This window comes from Acinonyx jubatus, chromosome E2 (assembly GCF_027475565.1).
Source record: "Acinonyx jubatus isolate Ajub_Pintada_27869175 chromosome E2, VMU_Ajub_asm_v1.0, whole genome shotgun sequence".
Classification (NCBI taxonomy): domain Eukaryota; kingdom Metazoa; phylum Chordata; class Mammalia; order Carnivora; family Felidae; genus Acinonyx; species Acinonyx jubatus.
In genome coordinates this window covers 15,089,142-15,115,711 of record NC_069396.1, presented here as the reverse complement: position 1 = coordinate 15,115,711, position 26,570 = coordinate 15,089,142, and the positions used below count along the sequence as shown (strand labels likewise).

General features: G+C 38.1%; 2 long non-coding RNA genes across 6 annotated transcripts in view; one reads left to right on the top strand and one right to left on the bottom strand.

The window, feature by feature from the left end:
- Window positions 1-17,052, bottom strand: part of LOC113604339 (uncharacterized) — a 162,704-nt gene extending 145,652 nt beyond the window's left edge. For 3 of the 5 annotated variants that reach the window (XR_008293477.1, XR_008293478.1, XR_008293480.1), the window contains exon 1: window positions 16,230-17,050. This is a non-coding gene — a long non-coding RNA (uncharacterized LOC113604339). Of the gene's footprint in view, window positions 1-16,229 lie in introns of all 5 variants that reach the window. The other 2 variants (XR_003426226.2, XR_008293479.1) reach the window with 2 other exon arrangements.
- The window catches only part of LOC113604343 (uncharacterized), a 436,767-nt gene continuing 426,508 nt past the window's right edge, over window positions 16,312-26,570 (top strand). The window contains exons 1-2 of the long non-coding RNA XR_008293481.1: window positions 16,312-16,672; window positions 17,018-17,251. This is a non-coding gene — a long non-coding RNA (uncharacterized LOC113604343). The remainder of the gene's footprint in view (window positions 16,673-17,017; window positions 17,252-26,570) is intronic.

The following is a 26,570-nucleotide window of genomic DNA, read 5'->3' as shown; positions in this document are numbered from 1 at the left end:
CATTTATTTAGTTCTAAAATTCAGGTCTTTAATCCATTTTGAGTTAATTTTTGTATATTGTGTAAGGTAAAGGTCCAATTTTGTCCTTTTCCATGTGGATGTCCAGTTTTCCCAGCACCATTTGCTATAGAGACTGTTCTTCCCCCACCATTGAATGATCTTGCCCCCACTGATGAAAATCATTTCACCATAAATGTGATGACATAATTCTGGGCTCTGAATTGTATTTCATTTGCCTATATGTCCACCCTCATGCCAATGCCAAACTTTTAATTTTTGTAGCTTTGTACTAAGTTTTAAAATCAGGAACTTTGTATCCACCAAATTTGTTTTTCTTTTCAAGATTGTTTTGACTATCAAGAGTCCCTTGAAATTCTTTTTGAATTTCAGGAAGGGTTTTTCAGTTTTAATTTAAAAAAAAGAAGGCTATTTTTCATAGGGATTCAATATAAACTCCAGATTGCTTTGGGTAGTATTGTCATCTCAACAATATTAAGTTTCTCAACCCATGTATATGGAATGTCCTATTTATTTAGGTCTTATTTTTTTCAGCAATCTTTTGTCATTTTGGCACACTAAAGTCTTATGCCTCCTTGATTAAGTTTACTGCTAAGTAAGTCTGTAGTCATCCAGGGGATGTTTCTCTTCCAGTATCCCCACAAGTCAGGCAGAGACCTAACAGAGTCTGTGTAAATGCCTGCATCCAAACGAGAAAAAAGAAAGCATCTCTAAATCTTTTGATAGTAGCCACAGCTGTGGAAGCCACTGCAATCCAAGGGGGCTGAAACAAAAGGAAACACCTTTACTGGTCACTCACAGGATAACCAGACTGATCAAAATGCACCGTCTCCAAAACTTGGATGATGAAGTCAACACTGCCTGCCCTGGCAGTAGCCAGCTACTCTAGAAACGGTGACTACTATCACCACAATCATGGCAAGGCTGAAGAAAGGGGGGTTGGTAGCTGTCATGTCACTTTTACTGAATTTAAAAGCCTCTCCTTTCATTAAGCACTTCCCTGGTTGTTTTACTGCCTGATTGGGTTCCAGAGTTCCAAGATGGTTGACTGTGAGAGGTGTTTTTCCCACTTGAATGGCTATTTTGGTGGGAGAGTAAGCCATAAAATGTCCATAATTTTTCATAACATCATGCACTTCATAAATTTTCCCTTATTCACTGATTTGACATTAAAATCCATGCAAGATACATAACAAGGTTAATTTCCACAAGAAAACGTTTTCAAAGGAAAGGCAGGCAATGGTCATTGAACAACATTTAAAGACAAAATATGCTATCTAGACACACAGAACCACGTGTGCCAGGGCTTAAAATTTGAGGGTCTTTGCCATTGCTTGTGGTTTTATTCCTCTAGTTCTTCTCTTGCTATCGATAGGCCAAGAAAATTGAAAGCTATCTACTCCTCCACTAGATAAAAGGCTTGTGTTTTATTTTTAAAATGATTTTATTTTGAGTGGGGCTGAAGGGAAGATGGCAGCAGAGTAGCAGGACTCTAGAGTCACCTCATCCCATGAATACAACTAGGTAACTATTAAAACATCAAGGGGCGCCTGGGTGGCTCAGTCAGCTGGGCGTTCAACTTCAGCTCAGGTCATGATCTCACGGTCCATGAGTTCGAGTCCCACGTTGTGCTCTGTTCTGACAGCTCAGAGCCTGGAGCCTACTTCCGATTATGTCTCCCTCTCTCTGGCCCACCCCGCTCACACTGTCTCACTCTCTCTCTCAAAAAATAAATAAATATTTTAAAAAATTAAAAAAAAAACAAACATCTGAAGTTCCCCAGAAATGGACCTGAACACTGGCACAACAAACTCCACAACTACAGGTAGAGAAGAGGCTACAGTGAAGAAGGTAGCAAGGGCAGAGACATAGCTTGGGAGAGAAATGAAGAGTGGCCACGGTGGTGAGGAGGGAGACATCATTTCAGACAAGGGAGAGATAAAGACTAACATATAGGGGAGTCCACAAAGGTAAAATGAATTCCCATAGCAACTGTCTGGCAAAGCAATAGGGGCCGAATTTCATTAGTTCTTGCAACCAGTGTGAATTAAAGCCTGGAGTTTTAAAAGTCAACAGGCTTGGTTTGAATAGAGCCTGCAGGACACTGGGGATACCAGTGAACATAAAGCACAGCCAACAGCCTATGGACATACACGGTAGACACAGCAATCTCAAGAGTGCCTGGGAGGGTTATTTACTTTTCTCAGAGTGTGCACCAGAAAGGTGCCATTCATAGATCACTCTGTGAACATAGGAACTGGCAAGCACCATTTCCCTCTCCTGCCTCTCAGTTTAAGCACAGGGCCACATGCAGGAACCAGTGCAGAGCAGACCCTCCCTATGTAACTTGCTTACATCAAGCCTTGCCCTCCAAACTCTGGGGGATCCCCCTTTCTAGTCAACTTACCTCAGTCCAAGCATGGCAGGCCCTCTCCCCAGAAGACTGGCCCAAACCCCTGCCCACACCACGTTTCCCAGTCCAGGAGATTTGAAGGGCCTCAGTTCCAGTGGCAGCAGCAACAGGTCTCATTTCACAAGCAGATCAGGGCACACCTAGTTAAAATTTGTCATATTCAGGCCAGGAACCAAACACTGCCCACAACAAGAAAAGAGAGCCTCTGCAGACAACTGGACTCTGCAGACAGCTAGGACACAACAGCAGAACAAATGCAACACACCTTAAACACACTTGCTGAATTGCCAGGCCCTGAGGAACAGGGAACACTACACAGTGGGGCACTATTGGACCCGTTCTTCATAAGGCCATTACCTGAAAGAAAAGGAGACGTAGATGACTTTCCTAACATATAGAAGCAGGCACAGAGATTTAGACAAAATGAGAAGACAGAGGAATTCGTCCCCAACTAAAGAACAGGACAAAGCCCTGGCCAGAAACATAAGTTAAACAGATGTAGTTAACATGGCTGTTGGAGTATTCAATGTAATACTTAAAGAGAATCACTGGACTTGAGAAAACAATGGAAGGCATGAGTGAGACCCTTAACACAGAGATAAGGAATAATTTATTAGAGATAAAGGGCTCAATAAATGAAATGAGAAACACGCTTGATGGAATGAACAGCAGGCCGGAAAAGCAGAGGAAAAAATTTATTACCTAGCATAGAGAGTAACGGAAAGTCACCCAGCTGAACAAAAGATAGAGAAAAGAATTATGCAAAGTAAGAACAGACTTAGGGAATTCACTGATTCCGTCAAACCTAATAATCTTCATATCATAGGAGTCCCAGAAGAAGAGAGACAAAGGGGGGCAGAAAATTTATTTAAAGAAATAATAGCTGAAAACTTCCCTAATCTGGGGAAGGAAACAGATATCCAGATCCAGAAGGCACAAAGAACTCCCAATAACAACAAAACCACATCAACAGCATGATATATTTTAACTGGCAAAATATAGTGATAAACATTTTAAAACCAGCAAGAAGAAAGAAAATAGTAACATACAAGGGAAACCAAATAAGACTATCAGGGAATTTTTCACCAGAAACTTACCAAGCAAGAAGGAAGTGGCATGATATGTTCAAAGTGCTGAATGGAAAATATCTGCAGCTGAGAATACTGTCTCCAGCAAGGCTATCATTCAGAATAGAAGGAGAGATAAAGAGTTTCCCAAACAAAAACTAAAGTTCATGACCACTAAACCAGCCCTGCAAGAAACATTAAAGGAGACCCTTTGAGGGGTACCCAGGTGGCTCAGTTGATTGAGCATCAGACTTTGGCTCAGGTCATGATCTCATGGTTCAAGGGTTCAAGCCTCGCATCAGGCTCTGTGCTGACAGCTCAGGGCCTGGAGCCTGCTTCGGATTCTGTGTCTCCCTCTGTCTCTGCCCCTCCCCTGCTCGTGCTGTGTCTCTCTCAGTCTCTCAAAAATAAATAAATATTAAAAAAAAAATTTTAAAAGTGGGGGGAACTCTTTGAGTGGAAAGTAAAGACCAAAAGTGATGTATCAAGGTAGGAACCATAAAAGCAGTAAAAATGAATGTTTCTGTAAAAAATTCAATCAAAAAACTCACAAAATAAAAGGATCTTAAATATGACACCATATGCCTAAAACAGGGTAAGGAGAAGAAAAAAAGAATGGGTTCAAACTTAAATAACCATCAACTAAATAAAGGCGACTATACACAGGTGTTATATACAAACCTAATGGTAACCACAAATCAGAAGCCACTAATAAGCAAAGAATAAAGAGAAAGAAATCCAAATATATCATTAAAGAAAACAAGTAAACCATGAAAGAAAAACAAGGGTCAGAGAAAATCTTCAGAAACAACCCCCAAACAAGTATTAAAATGGCAATAAATAGATACCTATAAATAATTACTTTAAATGCAAATAGACTAAATACTCCAATCAAAAGACATAGAGGGTGACAGAATGGATTATAAAAACCAAAACCTATCTATATACTGCTTACAAGACTCATTTTAGACCTAAAAACACCTGCAGATTCAAAGTGAGAGGGTGCAGAAACATCTATCATGCAAATGGATGTCAAAAGAAATCCAGAGTAGCAATACTTACATTGAACAAAGAAGACTTTAAAACAAAGACTGTAACAGGAGACAAAGAAGGACACTATATAATCATAAAAAGGACAATCCAACAAGAACATATAACAAGGCATAAATATTTATGCCTCCAACTTGAAGCACCTAAATATGTAAAACAGTTAAAAAGAAATATCAAGGAACTGATCGATAGTAATACAGTAACAGTAGGGGAATTTAACACCCCGCTTACATCAAGGAACAGATCATCTAAACAGAAAATCAACAAGGAAACAATGGTTTCGAATGGCACAGTGTACCCAATGGATTTAACAGATATATTCAGAACATTCCATCCTAGAACAGCAGGATACACACTTTTCAAGTGCACATGGGATATTCTCTGGAATAGATAACATATTAGGCCACAAAACAAGTCTCAACAAATTCAAGAAAATTGAAGTCATACCATGCATCTTTTCTGAACACAATACTATGAAACTAGCAGTGAACCACAAGAAAAAGTCTGGAAAGACCACAAATACATGAAGGTTAAATAACACACTACTGAACAATGAATGAGTCAGATAGGAAATAAAAGAAATACAAATTACATGGAAACAAATGAAAATGAAAACACAATGGTCCCAAACCTTTAGGATGCAGCAAAGGTGGTTCTAAAAGGGCAGTTTCTAGCAATATGAGCGTACCTCAAGAACAAAGAAAAACCTAAAATAAATAACCTAAAAAGCTAAAAAGAACAGCAAACAAAACCTGAAACCAGCAGAAGGAAATAATATATATAGAGTAGTAAATGATTCAGAAACTAAAAATAAAAAAAAACTTAAAACCCCACAATAGAACAGAAATCAATGAAACCAGGAGCTGGTTTTATGAAAAAAATAAAAAACTAATAAAATTTATAAATCTCTAGTCAGGCTTGACAAGAAGAGAAAGTACCCAAATAAATAAAATCACAAATGCAAAAGGAGAAATAACAACCAAAACCACAGCAATACAAACAATTACAAGAGAATATTATGGAAGACTCTACGCTGAAAAATTGGACAACTGAAAAGAAATGGATAAATTCCTAGAAATATATAAACTATTAAAACTAAAACAGGAATAGGAAATTTGAATAGACTGTTAGTCAGCAATGAAATAGAATCAGTAATCAAACAACTCCCAACCAACAAAAGACCAGATGAACTCTACTAAAAAATGGAAAAAGAAAAAATAGAGGCCAACATTATCCTGATACCAAAACCAGATAAAGACACCATGAAAAAAGAGAACTAAAGGCCAGTAACTCTGAAGAACACAGATGTGAGCATCCTCAACAAAATACTAGCAAACTAAATCCAACAACACATTAAAAAAATCATTCACCCTGGAGGTGCCTGGGTGGCTCAGTTGCTTAAGTGTCTAACTTTGGCTCAGGTCACGATCTCACAGTTCATGGGTTTGAGCCCCACATCAGGCTCTGCACTGACACTGCAGAGCCTGCTTGGGATTTTCGCTCTCCCTCTCTCTTTGCCCCTCACTTGCCCATGTGCTCGTGCACGTGTACACACACACTCTCTCTCTCTCTCTCTCTCTCAAATAAACTTAAAAAGAATTCACCATGATCAAGTGGGAATTATTCCTGGGTTGCAAGGGTGGCTCAATATTTGTACATCAATCAATGTGATATATCACATCATTAAGAGAAAGGATAAAAACCATATGATCATTTCAATACATGCAGAAAAAGCATTTGACAAAGTACAACATGCATTCATGATAAAAACCCTTGACAAAGTAGGTTTAGAGGGAACATACCTTAACAATAATAAAGGCCATATATTAAAATCTCACAGAAAACATACTTAATGGGAAAACAAAGCTTTTTCTCTAAGGTCAGGAACAAGACAAGAATGTCTACCCTCACTACTTTAATCAACATAGTACTGGAAGTCCTAGCCACAGCAATCAGGCAACAAAAATAAATAAAAGGCATCCAAATCAGTAAGGAAGAAATAAAACTTTCACTATTTGCAGATGACCAAATACTATATAAAGAAAGCCTGAAAGACTTCACCAAGAAACTGCTAAAACTGAAAAACAAATTCCATATAGTGGCAGGATACAACATCAATGTACAGAAATCTGTTGCACATCTATATACCAACACTGAGGAAGAAGAAAGAAAAACTAAGTAAATAAACCCATTTATAATTACACCAAAAATAGTAAAGTACCTAGGAATAAACCTAGCCTAAAATGTGAAAGCCTTGTACTCTGAAAATTATAAAACAGTGATGAAAGAAATTGAAGATGACACCAAGAAATGGAAAATCATTCCATTGCTGATGGACTGGAAGAATATTTTTAGTGTCTATAATATCCAAAGCAATCTACACATTTAAGGCAATCCCTATCAAAATACCAATAGACTTTTTCACCAAACTGTAACAATCCCAAAATTTGTATGGAACCACCAAAGACCCTGAATAGCCAAAACAATCTTGAAAAAGAACAAAACTAGAGTTAACACAATTCCAGACTTCAAGTTATACTGCAAAGCCGCAGTAATCAAAACAGTATGCTACTGGCACAAAAACAGAAACATAGATCAACAGAACAGAAAATCCAAAAATACACCTACAATTATATGGTCAATTTATTCTCATATATGCTTCGATAATAAAGGCAAGAATATGCAATGGGTAAAAGCCTCTTCAGGGGTGACTGGGTGGCTCAGTTGGTTAAGTGTCTGACTTTGGCTCAGGTTATGAGCCTACCTTGGATTCTGTGTCTCCCCCTCTCTCTCTCTCTCTGCCTCTCCCCCACTTGTGCTCTGTCTCTGCCTCTCTCTTAAAAATAAATAAATATTTAAAAAAAATTAACTCTTTAACAAAATATGCTGGGAAAACTGGACAGAAATAATGCAAAAGAATGAAACTGGACCACTTTCTTACATCATACACAAAAATAAATTCAAAATGGATTAAAGATCTAAATGTGAGACCTATAACCATAAAAATCCTAGAAGAAAATACAGGCAGTAACTTCTCTGACATGAGCTGTAGCAACTTTTTCTAGGTATTATCTCCCAATGGAAGGGAAACAAAAGCAAAAATAAACTCTTAGGACATCAAAATAAAACTTTTCTGCACAGTGAAGTAAACAATCAACCAAACTAAAAGGCAAACTACAGAATGGAAGAATATATCCGCAAATTACATATCGAACAAAAGGTTAGTATCCAAAATAAATAACTTATAAAACTCAACACCCGAAATATAAATAATCCGATTAAAAAAGTGGGAGAATACATGAATAGACATTTTTCGAAAGAAGACTTAAAGATGGCCAAAAGACACATGAAAAATGCTCACCATCACTTATCGTGAAGGAAATGCAAATCAAAACTACAATGAGATATCACATCAGTCAGAATGACTATAATCAACAACAAAAGGAACAAGTGTTGGCAAGGATATGGAGAAAAAGGAATGCTTGTGCACTGTTGGTGTGAATGCAAATTGGTGCAGCCAAAGTGGAAAACAGTATGGAGTTCCTCCACAAGTTAAAAATAGAACTACCCTGCAATTCAGCAATCACACTACTGGGTATTTACCCAAAGAATACAAGAACACTAATTCAGAGATATATGTGCACCCCTATGTTTATAGCAGCATTATTTACAATAGCCAAATTACAGAAGCAGCCCAAGTATCCACTGACTGATGAATGGATACAGATGTTGTACGTACACACACACACAGGAATATTATTCAGCCATAAAAAAGAATGAAATCTTGCCATTTGCAATGGCATGGATGGAGCTAGAGTATAAGGCCAATCAAAAGAAGTCAGAGAGAGACAAATACCCTATGATTTCACTCATGTAAAATTTAAGAAACAAATGAGCCAAGGGAGAAAAAAAGACAAATCAAGCAACAGACTCTTAACTACAGAGAATCTGCTGATTACCAAAGGGCAGTTGTGTGGGGGGAATGAGTTAAATAGGTGATGGGGATCAAGGAGTACACTTTTTGTGATGAGCACTGGGAGATGTAATGGAATTGTTGAATCACAATATTGTACATGTGAAACTAAGAGAATGCTGTATTTTAACTGGAATTAAAATAAAAACTTAAAAACTGTATTTCTTTTTGATACAATTTACATGTAAATTTTATTAATAAAATTTATCTCAAGTAGTTACAAGTATTATTCCATTTATGTAACATTCTCAAAGTGACAACACTGTAAACATGTAGACCAGATTAGTGGTTGCTGGGGCATAGTAACTGGGATCTAGGTGCAAAGGCTCTGGCTATCAAAAATGTAGCATAAGAGGGGTGCCTGGATGGCTCAGTCGGTTAAGCATCCGACTTCAGCTCAGGTCACGATCTCGCGGTGAGTTCGAGCCCCGTGTCAGGCTCTGGGCTGATGGCTCAGAGCCTGGAGCCTGCTTCCGATTCTATGTCTCCCTCTCTCTCTGCCCCTCCCCCATTCATGCTCTGTCTCTCTTTGTCTCAAAAATAAATAAATGTTAAAAAAAAATTAAAAAAAAATGTAGCATAAGAAATCCTGTGGTGAAAACAGTTTTGTACCTTGACTATAATGGTGGTTACACTAATCTACAGAAAGATAACTGCATAGAATAAATGCACACACGCACACCAATTAGTGTATGTAAACTGGTAAAATCTCAGTAAGGTCATTAGGTAACAATTTCTTGGTTTTGATGTTATACTATAGTTACATAAGATATCATTACCATTGGGGGAAACTGGGTGAAGATGTACAAGGAACCTCTCTGTACTATTACTAGCAACCACACATGAATCTAAAATTTCAAAATATAAAGTTGAAAAAATAACCTTTGTGACTTAGATGACAGATATTGTATGATGGGTGAAAGCACTGGCCTGGGAGTGAGAAGACTGCTTCTTTTTGACTCTAAGTTACTCAAACTTTCTCTCATCTGTAAAAGGGACTATCTCACAAAACTGTTGAAAAGACTATATGAAGAATGCATTTCAAAGCTCTATGCAACTGAGATAAATAAGTGATATTACTTTTAGATTTTTGACATAACAATACCATTTGCCATTTACTGAGTGTTTTTATGTGCTATGCATTGTTACAAGACCCTCTGATTAACTCCCCGTTTTCTAATAACATAATATTTTTGTTAACTCTACCTCGTTCTATGAATGTCCTTAATTATATAACTATTACCATTTGACAGAGAACACTTAAAAATTCAGAGCAATTAGTAACTTGCAAAAGGTCATTCAATTAATAAAAGAGTCACCATTATTTAATTCTTACTATATGGCAAGAACATATTTAACATTGTATCACTTCATTTAATGCTATGAAGTATTAGAAATTTCCATTTCATTTAACATAATCTTATTTTTAAATATTTTATTTATTTTTGAGAGACAGCACACAAGCAGGGGAGGGGCATAGAGAGAGAGAGAGGGAGATACAAAATTCGAAGCAGGCTCCAGCCTCTGAGCTGTCAGCACAGAGCCCAAAGCAGGGCTTGAACTCACAAACTGTGAGATCTTGATCTGAGCCAAAGTTGGATGCTTAAATGAGCCACCCAGGCGCCCCTATTTAACAGGATCTGAATCAAGGTTGTACACACATCTATAAGAGGCAGACTTGAGTTTTGAATACAGACCTCTTATATAAACTATTATACTAATTATGTACTTATGGATAGCTTGTAAGATTGGCATATAAGATATAATGTTTTAAAACCATTGTCTTGGTAAGTCTACAAAGGCTATCACTTGAAAATTTTTCTTCTTTAAAGTCTATATTAAAATAAAACTCTATTCCAGAAACTTTTATTCTTCTGTTTTACTTCTTAAAAAGGGAACTTCTAATTAGGCTTATTATTAATTTCCTTTACTATCCAGGAAAGACCCCCCCCCCAAAAAAAAAAACAACAAAACCCAGGTTTTGCTAATGAAGCATGTTTACTCTTTAGTATTACTGTGATCCTTTTATCTTTTTACCTCCATTGATCCTGGTCTTAAAAATTCTTTTCTACTATACAAAAAATGGACATCTCTAACAGATTATAAGTATCTTCCTGTGTTACCTTCTTCATATAATGACAATCTCTCATTTTTCTTCCAGTTTTATTGAGATATAATTGGTACACATCACTGTACAAGTTCAAGGTATACAGCATAATTGTTTGACTTACATATACTATGAAATTGCCACAGTGTTTAATTACCATCTATCATCCTGCATAGATAAAACAAGCCAGAGAGACAAAGTTCTTCCTTATGATGAGAAGTCTTAGGATTTACCCTCTTAACTTTCATATGTATCACACAGCAGTGCAAACTATTGTCATCATGATGTACATTACATCCCTAGTACTTATCTCGTAATTAGAAGTTTGTATTTCCCCTACCCCCTGCCTCCAGTAACCTAAAATCTGACCTCTTCTGACTTTTGTTTTCAGATTTCACATATGAGATCATACAATATTAACTTACTTCATATGAGAAAATGCCCTCAAGGTCCATCCCTTTTGTCAGAATGGCAGGATTTCCTTGTTTTTTTTTTATGGCTAACTTATAATTCGCTGTATCATATATATACCATAGCCTTTTTTTTAAATCCATTCACCCAATGATGGACACTTAGGTTGTTTCCCTGTTTGGTTATTGTAAATAATGCTGCTATGAACATGGGGGTGCAGATACTTATTCTCTTCACATGGTAAATTATGCTTAATAATCCCTAGCTTAGATTTTCTTGCCATCTATTTTTCAACTCACAGCAACCACACAGTTCTGCAAAACTCCTTCTATTAAAGGGTACCAAATAGATGTCAGTCTCAGAGGTCTCTTCATGTTCACCCTACAACCCTTGTAGTTCTCATTCACACTAGATGATGTACACATTCTTTACTTAAAACTCTTGGTTTTGGTTTTTCCAACTTTTCTCCCACCTTCTCTTTCACATGTTGCCTCCTTCATTTCAAAATCTCTCAAAGGAGAAATAATCCCCCCAATTTTCCCCATGACTTTCTTCTTTTTCCTTTATCTCTCTTAGGAATCTTTCCTTTATCTCTCTTAGGAATCTTTATCACAAAGGATCCCAATTTTTTCGTCGCCCTCTACCTCTTTCCCAGGCTCTTAAAGCCCATTTCTTCTTACTTGCCAAAGAGCTTTCATGGATGAACTTTATTTCTCTCTAAACCAAATACTGGTTAATGGCTAATCCTGTCACTCACGATTTAATCTTTAGAACTATTTTTCAATCTTTCCTCTTACAATGGTCAACAGATCACTGCGTTCTTACACTGAGGTCTTAAATTAGATAAAATAACCTAAATCAAAATCATGTGGAAGGATTGTTAAAAAAAAATGCAGATTCCTGTGCTTTACCCTGGACTAACTGAAAAAGAAATTCATACCAGAGTGTGGCAATCTGCTTTTTAAATAAATACCCCATATAAGTCTTAGGCACACGATGTTTGGGAACTACTGCATTATATCAAGTTTCATCTAATTCTGTAGATTCTACCTTTTCAACATTTCTTGTTTCTCCCCTTTCCTATGGCCTTTGCCCTAGTTAAGGGTGGTTTAATCTCTTAGCTGGACATCTGTAATAGGACTTCTTTGCCTCTAGGATATTTTCCACTCTAATTTATCCTTATTAATTTTACTAAGTCACAGCTCTGCTCATTTAATGTGATAAGAATTTGAGAGCATACTATATCCTAGGTGCTCTGGGGCAGGAGGTTCCAAAAAAGGGCTGATAACCAGAGTCATTAAGTGAGAGAAGCCTCTTCAAAATAGATTCTCTACCACCCCTCCAATCCTATTAAATTAGAATCGCTAGAAATAGAGTTGAGAAACTTATCTTTAAAAAGTTCCCCAGGCGACTCTTGAAACTTTTGGACAATACCAGACTGGAACATATAAAGACTAAGACATTCTTGTGTATTTCAGAGTGCATTGGGAGAGATGTGAACATATGCAAGTAGGTACCATGTAATACACTGATTAATGCTATAGTAGAAGTACCAGGTGCCCTAGGAAAGATTAATTCTAACTGCACTAAATACCTTTAGTAACACACCCTGCTGGAAAAAATCTTTTCCTCCTCTAATTTCCCACAGCACACCTATTATTCTCTTATCATCTCACTTTTATCTTGCACTATAATTATTTTTGTATGTATCTCATGTCCTCTACAATTGTACTTCAGGGCAAAGGCTTGACCTTTTGAGGGCAAATAATCTGACAAGGAATTCTGAGTTCTATTTACAGGATAAAGCTGTACCAAAAAAGAAAAAAATCCCCAAATTATGCATAGTTATGCATTCAGTTACCTCAAAAATAGGATGTCCCTGTAACTCTTGAATATAAGGCCAAATTTATGGATTTTAATCACAGTACAGCATTCAGCAAAGTTCCTTCCACATGGGTATTCCACATAAAGTTATGTGTGAACCAATGGGACCTGGGGAAAATGCCTTTGGATATGCAAAAACATACTTAATATGTCCAGTATCTACCATAAAAGGTTATAGATTCCAAATGAAATCATATGATGGTGGTTTTGGCAAACCAATGCCTTGTAAGCCAAAACCAGTCAGCCTGTTTGTTTTGTGTGGATAGCCCAAACAAATCTGAGGTGTGTTTTATTTACAAATTTTAATTTAGGGGCTCCTGGTGGCTCAGTCAGTTAAAGGTCCAACTCTTGATGTCAGCTCAGGTTATGACGTCATGTTTGAGTACTGTGATCACTGTGTCAGGCTCCACACTGTCAGTATGGAGCCTGGTTGGGATTCTCTCTCTCCCTCTGTCCGTCCCCTGCTTGCTCCCACATGCGCTCTCAAAATAAGTAAAAAAACAAAAACAAAACACAAAAAAACAAATATTAATTTAAATGTCTTGCTTAGGCAAATATTCTCTGATACACCACAGGCTCTACTACTCCCTATTATCTTACACTAATCTGAGTTTACACATTTAAGTTTATATACGTGGTCTAAAGAGACTTCTAAGGGTGACAGAACTGCTCCCAACCACTTCTGCTTTTTGAGTGTTGGCTATTATAATGGGCTGAATTGTGTGCAACCCCCACATTCCTATGTCAAAGTCCTACCCTCAGCACCTCAGAATGCAGCTCTATTTGAAAATAAGATCTTTAAAGAGGTAATTAAGATAAAATAAGGTTTTTAGGAAAGACCCTAATCCAGTATGAATGGTGTCCTTTTAAGAAATTTGGGCATAGTTTATGTGCACATACAAAAAAACCATGCAAAGACAAAGGCAGAACATGGTCATCTACATAAGCCAAAAAGAGAAGTTAACAACTTGATCTTGGACTTTCTACTCTCTAGAATCATAAAGAAATAAAATTCTGTTGTTTAAACCACCCAGTCTGTAGTATTATGTTAAGGCTGCCTTAGCAAACTAATACAGCTACCAATTATATTTAACATTAACTCTAACTTAGGCTTTTTTATACCAACATCATGTTTACCATGTTCAAGTCATTCTGCCAGGTACACTGGTGAATACCATTCTAAGCAGCTTAGAATCTAGTAAAGCAGGCAAATTATACAGAAGATACAATTATCAACATAAAAAAGAAACCGTACAGTCCCTAAAGCAAAAATGCCAAATAAAGACAACATTATAATTCTATAGGTTCTCTGGAGTCAGAGTTGTCTATGGACTACATCTCAAAAGATTCAGAAAAATCTTAAAAATCTTAAAAATTAAGATGCAACTAAGCAGAGGGGGAAGAACATGCAGGTAAGAAAAACAGTGTATAAAGTCAAATATGTCTATTAGAGAAAACTTTTTTTCCAAGTACAGGTACATCTAACAAGTTTCCTTTCTCAACTCTAAAGCCACTATGTATTTTTAAATTAATGACTAAGTCCTTATAAAATTTAGGCATCTTTTTTCCTGCCAGATAAATAACATTCCAACTGGCTTTGTTCAGTATAATACTGACATCCAAAGAATGTGGTTCATCTCTAAGGTCTCTTGGGCTTCTGCTGAGATTCAGTTTTATTTTCAAATGGTCTGTGAAAGCATTTAAGCAGTTCATGGAACATTCTCTTTTGAAATTCTGGCCATTTTTTGATCTCTTGCCTATATATCAAATCTCATCACATTATATGGCTTCATGATGCAGGTAGCCTGTGTTTTCTTAAGTGCCTCCTCTTCTGAAGAACTTATTACACAGTTCATTAATGTTTCATACCTAAGCATTCTAATGTATTTAATTTTTTATTTAATGAAATTTCTAACCTAGAGGCTGAGGAAGTTATTCAAAATGTTTCATCCAAGCTGCTGGAAAAGTGCTCATTAGCAGCGAGTTTTGAAGATGGAATATGAAGAAAGAGGTTGGCAGGAACCTAAACACATACAGATCTAAGCTTTCATAAATGCTTCTGCGCCTTAACTCTAGAGGAATAAATTCCTCCTGATAAGCAGGTAAGTTTTGCTGAAGTTTTCTTTTAGATTTTGGTGACTGGAATTTAACAATGACTTGTGTGATTTGTTAAAAGATGTGTTTTACAATAGAATACTACTTGGCAATGAGAAAGAATGAAATATGGCCTTTTATAGCAACGTGGATGGAACTGGAGAGTGTTACGCTAAGTGAAATAAGTCACACAGAAAGACAGATACCGTATGTTTTCACTCTTATGTGGATCCTGAGAAACTAAACAGAAGACCATGGGGGAGGGGAAGGAAGAACAACAACAAAAAAAAAAGACAGGGAGGGAGCCAAACCTTAAGAGACTCTTAAAAACTGAGAATAACCTGAGGGTTGATGGGGGGTGGGTGATGGGCATTGAGGACGGCACCTGTTGAGATGAGCACTGGGTGTTGTATGGAAACCAATCTGACAATAAATGTCATATTAAAAAAAAAAAAGAGATGTGTTTTAAAGCCACAAGTTTTTTTAAAAAAAATTATCTGTCTGTAGAAAGCCTTCTCTTCTATCATTTCAATGTTTACTTTTATAAGACTTATGTGAGACCAACATCATCAAATGAGACACACGTTGAACCAAAGGCACCATATTTAGCACCTGGCTTCAATTATTTTAGGTTACAAGGACTCTCTTAAAGAAAGGAGACTCAGCTGAATTAGTTTGATTCTTAGAATGGTTTAGGCTCAAAGCAACTGTCCATTTTACCCTCTGCCTTCAGATTTATGGGAGATTAAGAATTTAAGGCAGGGGGCGCCTGGGGGGCTAAGTGAGTGAAGCTTTGGCTTGGGCCCAGGTCATGACCTTCAGGTTTGGGAGTTGGAGACACCACTGGGATCTCTGTCATCAGCACAAAGCCTGGGATCCTCTGTACCACCAACCGCCCTCTCAAATATAAACAAACATTAAAAAAAAAAAAAAAAAACTTAAGTCAGAGAAGCTTTGAGACTGCTACAGAGAACATGAAAATTCTGGTCTTTGTCCATTACTCAGGTAGATGGAATTCTGCAGTCAGGAAGAACCAAAATTTAACTCGAACTGCACTCAGTGTTTTAAAACTACAAAACGCATACAATGTAGTAAAAAATTCGCACTATAAGAAGTTATTTTTCTTTTTTGAGTACCTGTTCCTTGTGTGACACAGTGGACGAGAGTTTCCGTAACCCATTTAACCAGGAGATAGGATTACCCCATGCTTACCTTAGGGAAACAACTTGCACTTTGTAAGTGGGCAGGAATATCGTTTGGTTAGAGAGAAGGGTAAAGGAAACGAAGGCCGGTGGTGTGACCCTAGCACAGGCCCGCCGTTACTCTTGAGGAAACTGCCTCACCCCGACAGCTCCTCGTCCACCTAGCGGGGCAGCTTTTCCCGCGGAGTCTCGTCTTCCGGCCAGAAGTCACCTCGGCCCGCCCACCCGGAAGCCGTCGTCTTAGCAACTCAGTAACGTCCCTCCAGCATTCCTTCGCCACGCCCACCGATTTGGGCATCTGGAGCCAGTTTGCCTTTGATTGGCCCGTCTCTCCTTCACTCTAGGAGACGTTTGGGGCGGCGAGATTCCAAGCCTCTTACTTGAATTTGTGGCGCGTAGAGTTCCTGAGGTGCACAATTGAGCTGGGCGTCTTACTGGAGACAGCAATCTGTGGTGAGCGACACTGAAGGGAAAATGACAAAAAGGGCGGTCGGAGGTGGAGGGACAATGAGTCAAAGAGGCCGTTTCGATCTGGCGGACTTCAGTCGGGTTGCTTCACTCGCCTGAGGCGAGACCTCTGTTCGCGGACTCTTCAGTCTCTAGATTCTGACCTAGCGTCGTTTTTCTCTCGATTCAGAGACTGCACGTCTGCCCCCGTTCAGTCGCCCCTGAAGGAAGGCTCCTCCTAAGGCCATTTTCTCTCTTATTTTAGTGCCTCTCCCAGAAACCACTCTCCAGCTCTGACGTGCTTACAACTACCACCAACTACACTTTATTCCCCACTGATGTCTTCCACAGTTCTATCCTCGTCTCCCTCACCAGCAGTATCATAAAGAAACATTACATCTTCCTTTGTCTCTGGAAAAAAATGCCTTGGCAGAGATTGGTGAGCGTCCCGCACCTCACAAACTGAATCCAGAACTTTCCTCATCGAGAAAGAGGATGCTGCTGTGCTAATTATCCTAAGTGGGAATGGAGTGAAGGTCACGTGGAGAGCGCACGTGACAGCGCTCTATAAAGCACCACAGAAATGTAAGTTAACTATTGTTGCAGTTGCTGACTCTGAATGATGATGGATTCATATCAAAAACACGGTTATTTTCTTGGTCGGACCCATCGATACATGCATTTCATATATGTGTTGGAGTACAGTTAGACTCTGAGGCTTGATCTCAAACAAAAGCAACCACTGGTTAAAACCTCTTCAGTAAATTTTACCTTCTTTGTCTGGAATGACATGATTTCCCCCCACTCCCCAATGTATTTAATGTCAAAGTGAGATTCGGGACCATTTCAGGAGTTTTATGGTATAAATGGACAGCTTTCCTTAACATCTCCTATGACTATGAAAATCCTCGATTTCTAATTTGAAAATTTAACTTGTCGAGGGCCCAGCCTCTAGAATGGAGGTTCTTAACTTTGGTGGGAAGGAGGACGTAGTCCCCTCTAAGAACCAAGAAAAACCTTGGAGGTTTTGTATAGAATATGATTGATGCCCACACAAATTTTATAGCAATGTCAGGGAATTTTAGAGTCCACTTGGAAGTGTGGATGTCGATAGGACTCCAGTCCAGTTCTAAAAGTTTATTTCTATTTTTTAGTTAAGTAGCAAAAATACATAAGTGTTTTATTTTAAAAAAAAAAGGTATTTAGCTTCTGAGTTGTTTTGAGACTTAAGTTCTGAAGGAAGTGGGGATTGAGAAGTCTGAAGCAGTTGCATTAGTAGCAACACTTTTAAATGAGCATTGGTTTAAGAATTTTAGAGAAGTCACTGAAATACTTTTTAAAGTGTTAGGAAAGCCCTCCACAGGTGAGGGTAGTATGTGGGTACACAGGTATACAAGAAATAAGTTGACAAGATTTTGATTGTATCCAGAGTCTTCTTGAATTAACGTAAAAAGTAGAAAAATTCTTAAAACTTAAAGTAATTTATGTGCCTTAATTTTTTGGATGTTTTATATTGAAATGATTTTTAATGTGAAATTCCACCAACATGTCCATTGTACATTGTCTTCTGAACTATTTCCAGCATTATTTTTTCACATTAGAAGTTTAGTTCACCTGAAAATTAGTTTTGTGTATGATGTGAAGAATGGCTTTAACTAAATTTTTTTTTTACTTCGACGTGAAACTTTATTTTTTTTATTTTTTTTAATATATGAAATTTATTGTCAAATTGGTTTCCATACAACACCCAGTGCTCATCCCAAAAGATGCCCTCTTCAATGCCCATCACCCACCCTCCCCTCTCTCCCACCCTCCATCAACCTTCAGTTTGTTCTCAGTTTTTAAGAGTCTCTTATGCTTTGGCTCTCTCCCACTCTAACCTCTTTTTTTTTGTTTTTCCTTCCCCTCCCCCATAGGTTTCTGTTAAGTTTCTCAGGATCCACATAAGAGTGAAACCATATGGTATCTGTCTTTCTCTGTATGGCTTATTTCATTTAGCATCACACTCTTCCAGTTCTGTGCACATTGCTACAAAGGGCCATATTTCATTCTTTCTCGTTGCCACGTAGTACTCCATTGTGTATATAAACCACAATTTCTTTATCCATTCATCAGTTGATGGACATTTAGGCTCTTTCCACAATTTGGCTCTTGTTGAGAGTGCTGCTATAAACATTGGGGTCCAAGTGCCCCTATGCATCAATACTCCTGTATCCCTTGGGTAAATTCCTAGCAGTGCTACTGCTGGGTCATAGGGTAGGTCTATTTTTAATTTTGTGAGGAACCTCCACACTGTTTTCCAGAGTGGCTGTAGCAGTTTGCATTCCCACCAACAGTGCAAGAAGGTTCCCATTCCTCCACATCCTCTCCAGCATCTATAGTCTCCTGATTTGTTCATTTTGGCCACTCTGACTGGTGTGAGGTGATATCACAGTGTGGTTTTGATTTGTATTTCCCTGATGAGGAGCGACGTTGAGCATCTTTTCATGTGCCTGTTGGCCATCCGGATGTCTTCTTTAGAGAAGTGTGTATTCATGTTTTCTGCCCATTTCTTCACTGGATTATTTGTTTTTTGGGTGTGGAGTTTGGTGAGCTCTTTATAGATTTTGGATACTAGCCCTTTGTCCGATATGTCATTTGCAAATATCTTTTCCCATTCCGCGAGTTGCCTTTTAGTTTTGTTGATTGTTTCCTTTGCAGTGCAGAAGCTTTTTATCTTCATGAGGTCCCAATAGTTCATTTTTGCTTTTAATTCCCTTGCCTTTGGGGGATGTGTCAAGTAAGAAATTGCTGCGGCTGAGGTCAGAGAGGTCTTTTCCTGCTTTCTCCTCTAGGGTTTTGATGGTTTCCTGTCTGACATTCAGGTCCTTTATCCATTTTGAGTTTGTTTTTGTGAATGGTGTAAGAAAGTGGTCTAGTTTCATTCTTCTGCATGTTGCTGTCCAGTTCTCCCAGCACCATTTGTTAAAGAGACTGTCTTTTTTCCACTGGATATTCTTTCCTGCTTTGTCAAAGATTAGTTGGCCATACTATTGTGGGTCTAGGTCTGGGGTTTCTATTCTATTCCACTGGTCTATGTGTCTGTTTTTGTGCCAATACCATGCTGTCTTGATGATTACAGCTTTGTAGTAGAGACTAAAGTCTGGGATTGTGATGCCTCCTGCTTTGGTCTTCTTCAAAATTACTTTGGCTATTCGGGGCCTTTTGTGGTTCCATATGAATTTTAGGATTGCTTGTTCTAGCTTCGAGAAGAATGCTGGTGCAATTTTGATTGGGATTGCATTGAATGTGTGGATAGCTTTGGGTAATATTGACATTTTAACAATATTCATTCTTCCAATCCATGAGCACGGAATGTTTTTCCATTTCTTTATATCTTCTTCAATTTCTTCCTGAGCTTTCTATAGTTTTCAGCATACAGATCTTTTACATCTTTGGTTAGATTTATTCCTAGGTATTTTACGCTTCTTGGTGCAGTTGTGAATGGGATCAGTTTCTTTGTCTTTCTGTTGCTTCATTATTAGTATAAGAATGCAACTGATTTCTGTACGTTGATTTTGTATCCTGTGACTTTGCTGAATTCATGTACCAGTTCTAGCAGACTTTTGGTGGATTCTTATCGGATTTTCCATGTATAATATCGTGTCATCTGTAAAAAGTGAAAGCTTGACATCATCTTTGCACATTTTGATGCCTTTGATTTCCTTTTGTTGTCTGATTACTGATGCTAGAACTTCCAAAACTATGTTGAAAAACAGCGGTGAGAGTGGACATCCCTGTAGTGTTCCTGATCTCAGGGGGAAAGCTCTCAGTTTTTCCCCATTGAGGATGATATTAGCTATGGGCTTTTCATAAATGGCTTTAATGATATTTATGTATGTTCCTTCTATCCCGACTTTCTCGAGGGTTTTTATTTCGAAAGGATACTGAATTTTGTCAAATGCTTTTTCTGCATCAATTGACAGGATCATATGGTTCTTATCTTTTCTTTTATTAATGTGATGTATCACATTGATTGATTTGCAAATGTTGAACCAGCCCTTCAGCCCAGGAATAAATCCCACTTGATCATGGTGAATAATTCTTTTTATATGCCGTTGAATTCGATTTGCTAGTATCTTATTGAGAATTTTTGCATCCATATTCATCAGGGATATTGGCCTGTAGTTCTCTTTTTTTACTGGGTCTCTGTCTGGTTTAGGAATCAAAGTAATACTGGCTTCATAGAATGAGTCTGGAAGTTTTCCTTCCCTTTCTATTTTTTGGAATAGCTTGACAAGGATAGGTATTATCTCTGCTTTAAATGTCTGGTAGAATTCCCCAGGGAAGCCATCTGGTCCTGGACTCTTATTTGTTGGGAGATTTTTGATGACTGATTCAATTTCTTCGCTGGTTATGGGTCTGTTCAAGCTTTCTGTTTCCTCCTGATTGAGTTTTGGAAGCGTGTGAGTGTTTAGGAATTTGTCCATTTCTTCCAGGTTGTCCAGTTTGTTGGCGTATAATTTTTCATAGTATTCCCTGATAATTGCTTGTATCTCTGAGGGATTGGTTGTAATCATTCCATTTTCATTCATGATTTTATCTATTTGGGTCATCTCCCTTTTCTTTTTGAGAAGCTGGCTAGAGGTTTATCAATTTTGTTTATTTTTTCAAAAAACCAACTCTTGGTTACGTTGATCTGCTCTACAGTTTTTTTAGATTCTATATTGTTTATTTCTGCTCTGATCTTTATTATTTCTCTTCTTCTGCTGGGTTTGGGGTGTCTTTGCTGCTCTGCTTCTATTTCCTTTAGGTGTGCTGTTAGATTTTGTCTTTGGGATTTTTCTTGTTTCTTGAGATAGGCCTGGATTGCAATGCATTTTCCTCTCAGGACTGCCTTTGCTGCATCCCATAGCGTTTGGATTGTTGTATTTTCATTTTCGTTTGTTTTCATACATTTTTTAATTTCTTCTCTAATTGCCTGGTTGACCCATTCATTCTTTAGTAGGGTATTCTTTAACCTCCATGCATTTGGAGGTTTTCCAGACTTTTTCCTGTGGGTGATTTCAAGCTTCATAGCATTGTGGTCCGAAAGTATGCATGGTATGATCTCAATTCTTGTATACTTATGAAGGGCTGTTTTGTGACCCAGTATGTGATCTATCTTGGAGAATGTTCCATGTGCCCTCGAGAAGAAAGTATATTCTGTTGCTTTGGGATGCACGGTTCTAAATATATCTGTCAAGTCCATCTGATCCAATGTATCATTCAGGGCCCTTGTTTCTTTATTGACCATGTGTCTAGATGATCTATCCATTGTTGTAAGTGGGGTATTAAAGTCCCCTGCAATGACCACATTCTTGTCAATAAGGTTTCTTATATTTGTGAGTAATTGTTTTATATATTTGGGGGCTCCCGTATTTGGTGCATAGACATTTATAATTGTTCTTCTTGATGGATAGACCCTTTAATTATTATATAATGCCCTTCTTCATCTCTTGTTACAGCCTTTAATTGAAAGTGTAGTTTGTCTGATATAAGTATGGCTACTCCAGCTTTCTTCTGACTTCCAGTAGCATGATAAATAGTTCTCCATCCCCTCACTTTCAATCTGAAAGTGCCCTCAGGTCTAAAATGAATCTCTTGTAGACAGCAAATAGATGGGTCTTGTTTTTTTATCCATTCTGATATCCTATGTCTTTTGGTTGGTGCATTTAGTCTATTTACATTCAGTGTTATTATAGAAAGATACAGGTTTAGAGTCATTGTGATGTCTGTAGGTTTCATGCTTGTAGCAATGTCTCTGGTACTTTGTCTCACAGGATCCCCCTTAGGATCTCTTTTAGGGTTGGTTTAGTGGTGATGAATTCCTTCAGTTTTTATTTTTTGGGGAAGACCTTTATCTCTTCTTCTATTCTAAATGACAGATTTGCTGGATAAAGGATTCTCAGCTGCATATTTTTGCTGTTCATCACATTGAAGATTTCCTGCCATTCCTTTCTGGCCTGCCAAGTTTCAGTAGAGAGATCCATCACGAGTCTTATCGGTCTCCCTTTATGTGTTAGAGCACGTTTATCCCTAGCTGCTTTCAGAATTTTCTCTTTATCCTTGTATTTTGCCAGTTTCACTATGACGTGTGGTGCCGAAGTTCGATTCAAGGTATGTCTGGAGGGAGTTCTCTATGCCTCTTGGATTTCAGTGCCGTTTTCCTTCCCCAGATTAGGGAAGTTCTCAGCTATTATTTCTTCAAGTACACCTTCAGCACCTTTCCCTCTCTCTTCCTCCTCTGGAATACCAATTATACGTAGATTATTTCTCTTTAGTGCATCACTTAGTTCTCTAATTTTCCCTTCATACTCCTGGATTTTTTTTCATCTCTCTTTCCCTCAGCTTCTTCTTTTTCCATAACTTTATCTTCTAGTTCACCTATTCTCTCCTCTGCCTCTTCAATCTGAGCTGTGTTCGTCTCCATTTTATTTTGTACGTCATTAATAGCATTTTTTAGCTCCTCCTGGCTGTTCCTTAGGCCTTGATCTCTGTAGCAATAGATTCTGCTGTCCTTTATACTGTTTTCAAGCCCAGCGATTAATTTTATGACTATTATTCTAAATTCACTTTCTGTTATATTGTTTAAATCGTTTTTGATCAGTTTGTTAACTGTCGTTATTTCCTCGATGTTTTTTTGAGGGGAATTCTTCCGTTTTGTCATTTTGGATAGTCCCTGGCGTGGTGCAGAACTGCAGGGCACTTCCCCTGTGCTGTCTTGAATAACTTGCGTTGGTGGGTGGGGCTGCAGTCACAACTGATGTCTGCCCCAGCCCACCTCTGGGGCCACAGCCAGACTGGTGTGTACCTTGTCTTCCCCTCTCCTAGGGGCGGGATTCACTGTGGGTTGGTGTGGCCGTCTGGGCTACTTGCACATTGCCAGGCTTGTGGTGCTGGGGATCTGGTGTATTAGCTGGGGTGGATCAGCAAGGTGCACAGGGGCGGGAGAGGCAGGCTCAGCTTGCTTTTCCTTCGGTGATCCGCTTCAGGAGGGGCCCTGCGGCACCAGGAGGGAGTCATACCGCCGCAGGAGATGTGGATCCCCAGAAGCACAGTGTTGGGTGTTTGCGGGGTGCAAGCAAGTTCCCTGGCAGGAACTGGTATCCTTTGGGATTTTGGCTGGGGGACGGGCGAGGGAGATGGCTCTGGTGAGCGCCTTTGTTCCCCGCCAAACTGAGCTCTGTCGTCCTGGGGCTCAGCAACTCTCCCTCCTGTTGTCCTCCAGCCTTCCTGCTCTCCAAGCAGAGCTGTTAACTTATAACCTTCCAGATGTTAAGTCCCGCTCGCTATCCGAACACACTCCGTCCGGCCCCTCTGCTTTTGCAAGCCAGACTTGGGGTCTCTGCTTGCCTGGCGGGCTGCCCCTCCGCCCCGGCTCCCTCTCACCAGTCCCTGTAGCGCGCACCGCCTCGCCGCCCTTCCTACCCTCTTCCGTGGGCCTCTCGTCTGCCATTGGCTCCAGAGACTCTGTTCTGCTAGTCTTGTGGTGATTTTCTGGGTTATTTAGGCAGGTGGAGGTGGAATCTAAGTGATCAGCAGGACGCGGTGAGCCCAGCGTTCTCCTTCGCCGCCATCTTCAAATCAAATTACTGTTAATAAAAACTCAGGTGTTGTGGTAGGAAATAAGTCTAATATTACCTAACACAAAAAGAAAATTTTAGGAATTTAAGATTATAACTAAATTTATAATTAAAATGAGATCCTATGGAAGATAAAATATATCTAAAAATAGCGTAAATCCCGTTTTTATTTTTCAGAAAATTTTCATATTTCTTGTTCCTGCATTATGGAAGAAAAGATAACCTAAAATGCTCTCGCTTCCAAAAAAAAAAAAAGTGTGTATGCCATATAAATGGGAAATGTCTAGTGTCCAGAAGCAATTAAGGGGGGTGGGGAGCAGTAAGACTATAGGCTTTATCCATTCACCTACTGTAGGACATCTTGGTTGTTTCCAAATATGGGCAATTATGAATAAAGCTGCAATAAGCATCTATCTGTAGGTTTTTGTGCGGACATGATTTTTCAACTCTTTTGGGTAAATACCAAGGAGCATGATTGCTGGATTATATAATAAGGGTATATTTAGTTTTGTAAAAAACCACCAAACTCTTTTCTAAAATGGTTGTATCATTTTGCATTTCTGAGCAATGAAGGAGAGTTCCTCTTGTTCCACAGCCTCACCAGCATTTGGTATCGTCAGTGTTTTGAATTTTTGTATTCTAATAAGCGTGTAGTGGTGTCTCATTGTTTTAATTTGCAATTCCCTAATGCATTATATGATGAGTGGCTAAATGTCATCAACATATAACGTATCATGGCTTATAGCTATGAAATTTAAATGAAGAATTACTATTTGAATAGTAATTAATATGCTCTTCTACCTGAAAGTTTTTGATTTCTGTAATGGCTTTTGATACAATAGATACATTTGTTTATTTCCCCTAGGTGTTTTAAAAGAAATGTAATATTTAAGACTACTCTCAGCTTTTCATTGGATTTCCTCAGTGTGTAGCAGGGACTTTTCATTTTTTATTACTAGATTTTTTTTTCTCTCTCTTTGTTGTTGTTCATGGAGTATTATGGGGCAGAAGAAAGGAAGATTGATTTGTGAATGACAGATTGACTTAGCTAGACAAGCCATATTCAGGTCAAATTGTTTGAGGGTGACCTGATAACATTGTGCAAAGATTTCATTATACTTTCATTTTATTGTGTTTAATTATTCTTGTAGGACAAATGGAAGGTGTAACTGCACTTGGTTTTGTGGCATTTCAATGTGAAGGGCATTAAATATAGTAAGTTCCTACACTGTTAAACATGAGGGAGAAGATTTTTAAATTTGTCTACCTTCCACCTATGAATTTTACACAAAAGTACAATGTAGTTAATCACTTAAACCTCTAGATCCATTTTGCCCTACTATATCTGATTGAGTTATATTTGAGATCCAAAAATTAGAATGACAATTTGCTTTTGCTGAAGGATATACTGTAAGTTCCAAAATATGTTTCATAGTTGTAGATTTATATAAATGAAACTGGGGTAATGGGTGGTAGATTGGTATTTGAATAGCTCTTTTCCATTGCTGTTAGGCTTATTGTATTAGCAACTGTGTTAATAGGCAGGATGTAATAAGATGCAGGTCAATCAACTTTTCCAAAGGATAAACTCTTACATGAAACCTAGAGTTTTGTGGTTATTGTTTTTGTTTTTTTAACTATCAATGTTTGATGCAGATTATGTACTAACTTTGTAGCTCTAGGACAAGTGTTGGTTGCTGGTGGCTACATTTAGAAAGCATTACAGGAAGGAAGAGCTCAGAGAGGAACTGTCATTTTTTAAAAACAGGTAATTTAAAGGTAATTAAATTTAAAGGTAATTAAAAGGTAATTTAAAAAGACAATAATTTGGAGAAATGTAATTGTTTTTTAATCTACCTTCTAAAAAAAATCAATAAAGGCTTTGAATGACAAATGCCAATTAAACGTTTAGCAAGGTTCAAATCAAGGCCTTGACCTTTACACCCATTGATAAAACCTCAAAGTTAAGATGTCACAGAGTGAAGTTCAATTATTGGAGGTATGGTATCTATTCAATTTCTTTCAATTAAACAGAATCTTACGGAAAAGTCTCTGCCTCTCCATCCTTGATAGGGCAAGTAAGATGTTCATAATTAAAAAGAAAGATAGAAACTATGGGGTCATGAAAAAAGATACCTAAAAACCTAAGCATGTCTAGAAAAGAACTGTGGCTCCTGGACTAAGGACCTGATTAAAATAAAATAAATAAGCCAAGCAACTTTTTGAGAGAATGTTATATTTTAGCTTACTAGGTGCATCACAGTTTTCCAAAATGGTTGTACCAGTTTGCCCTCTAACAA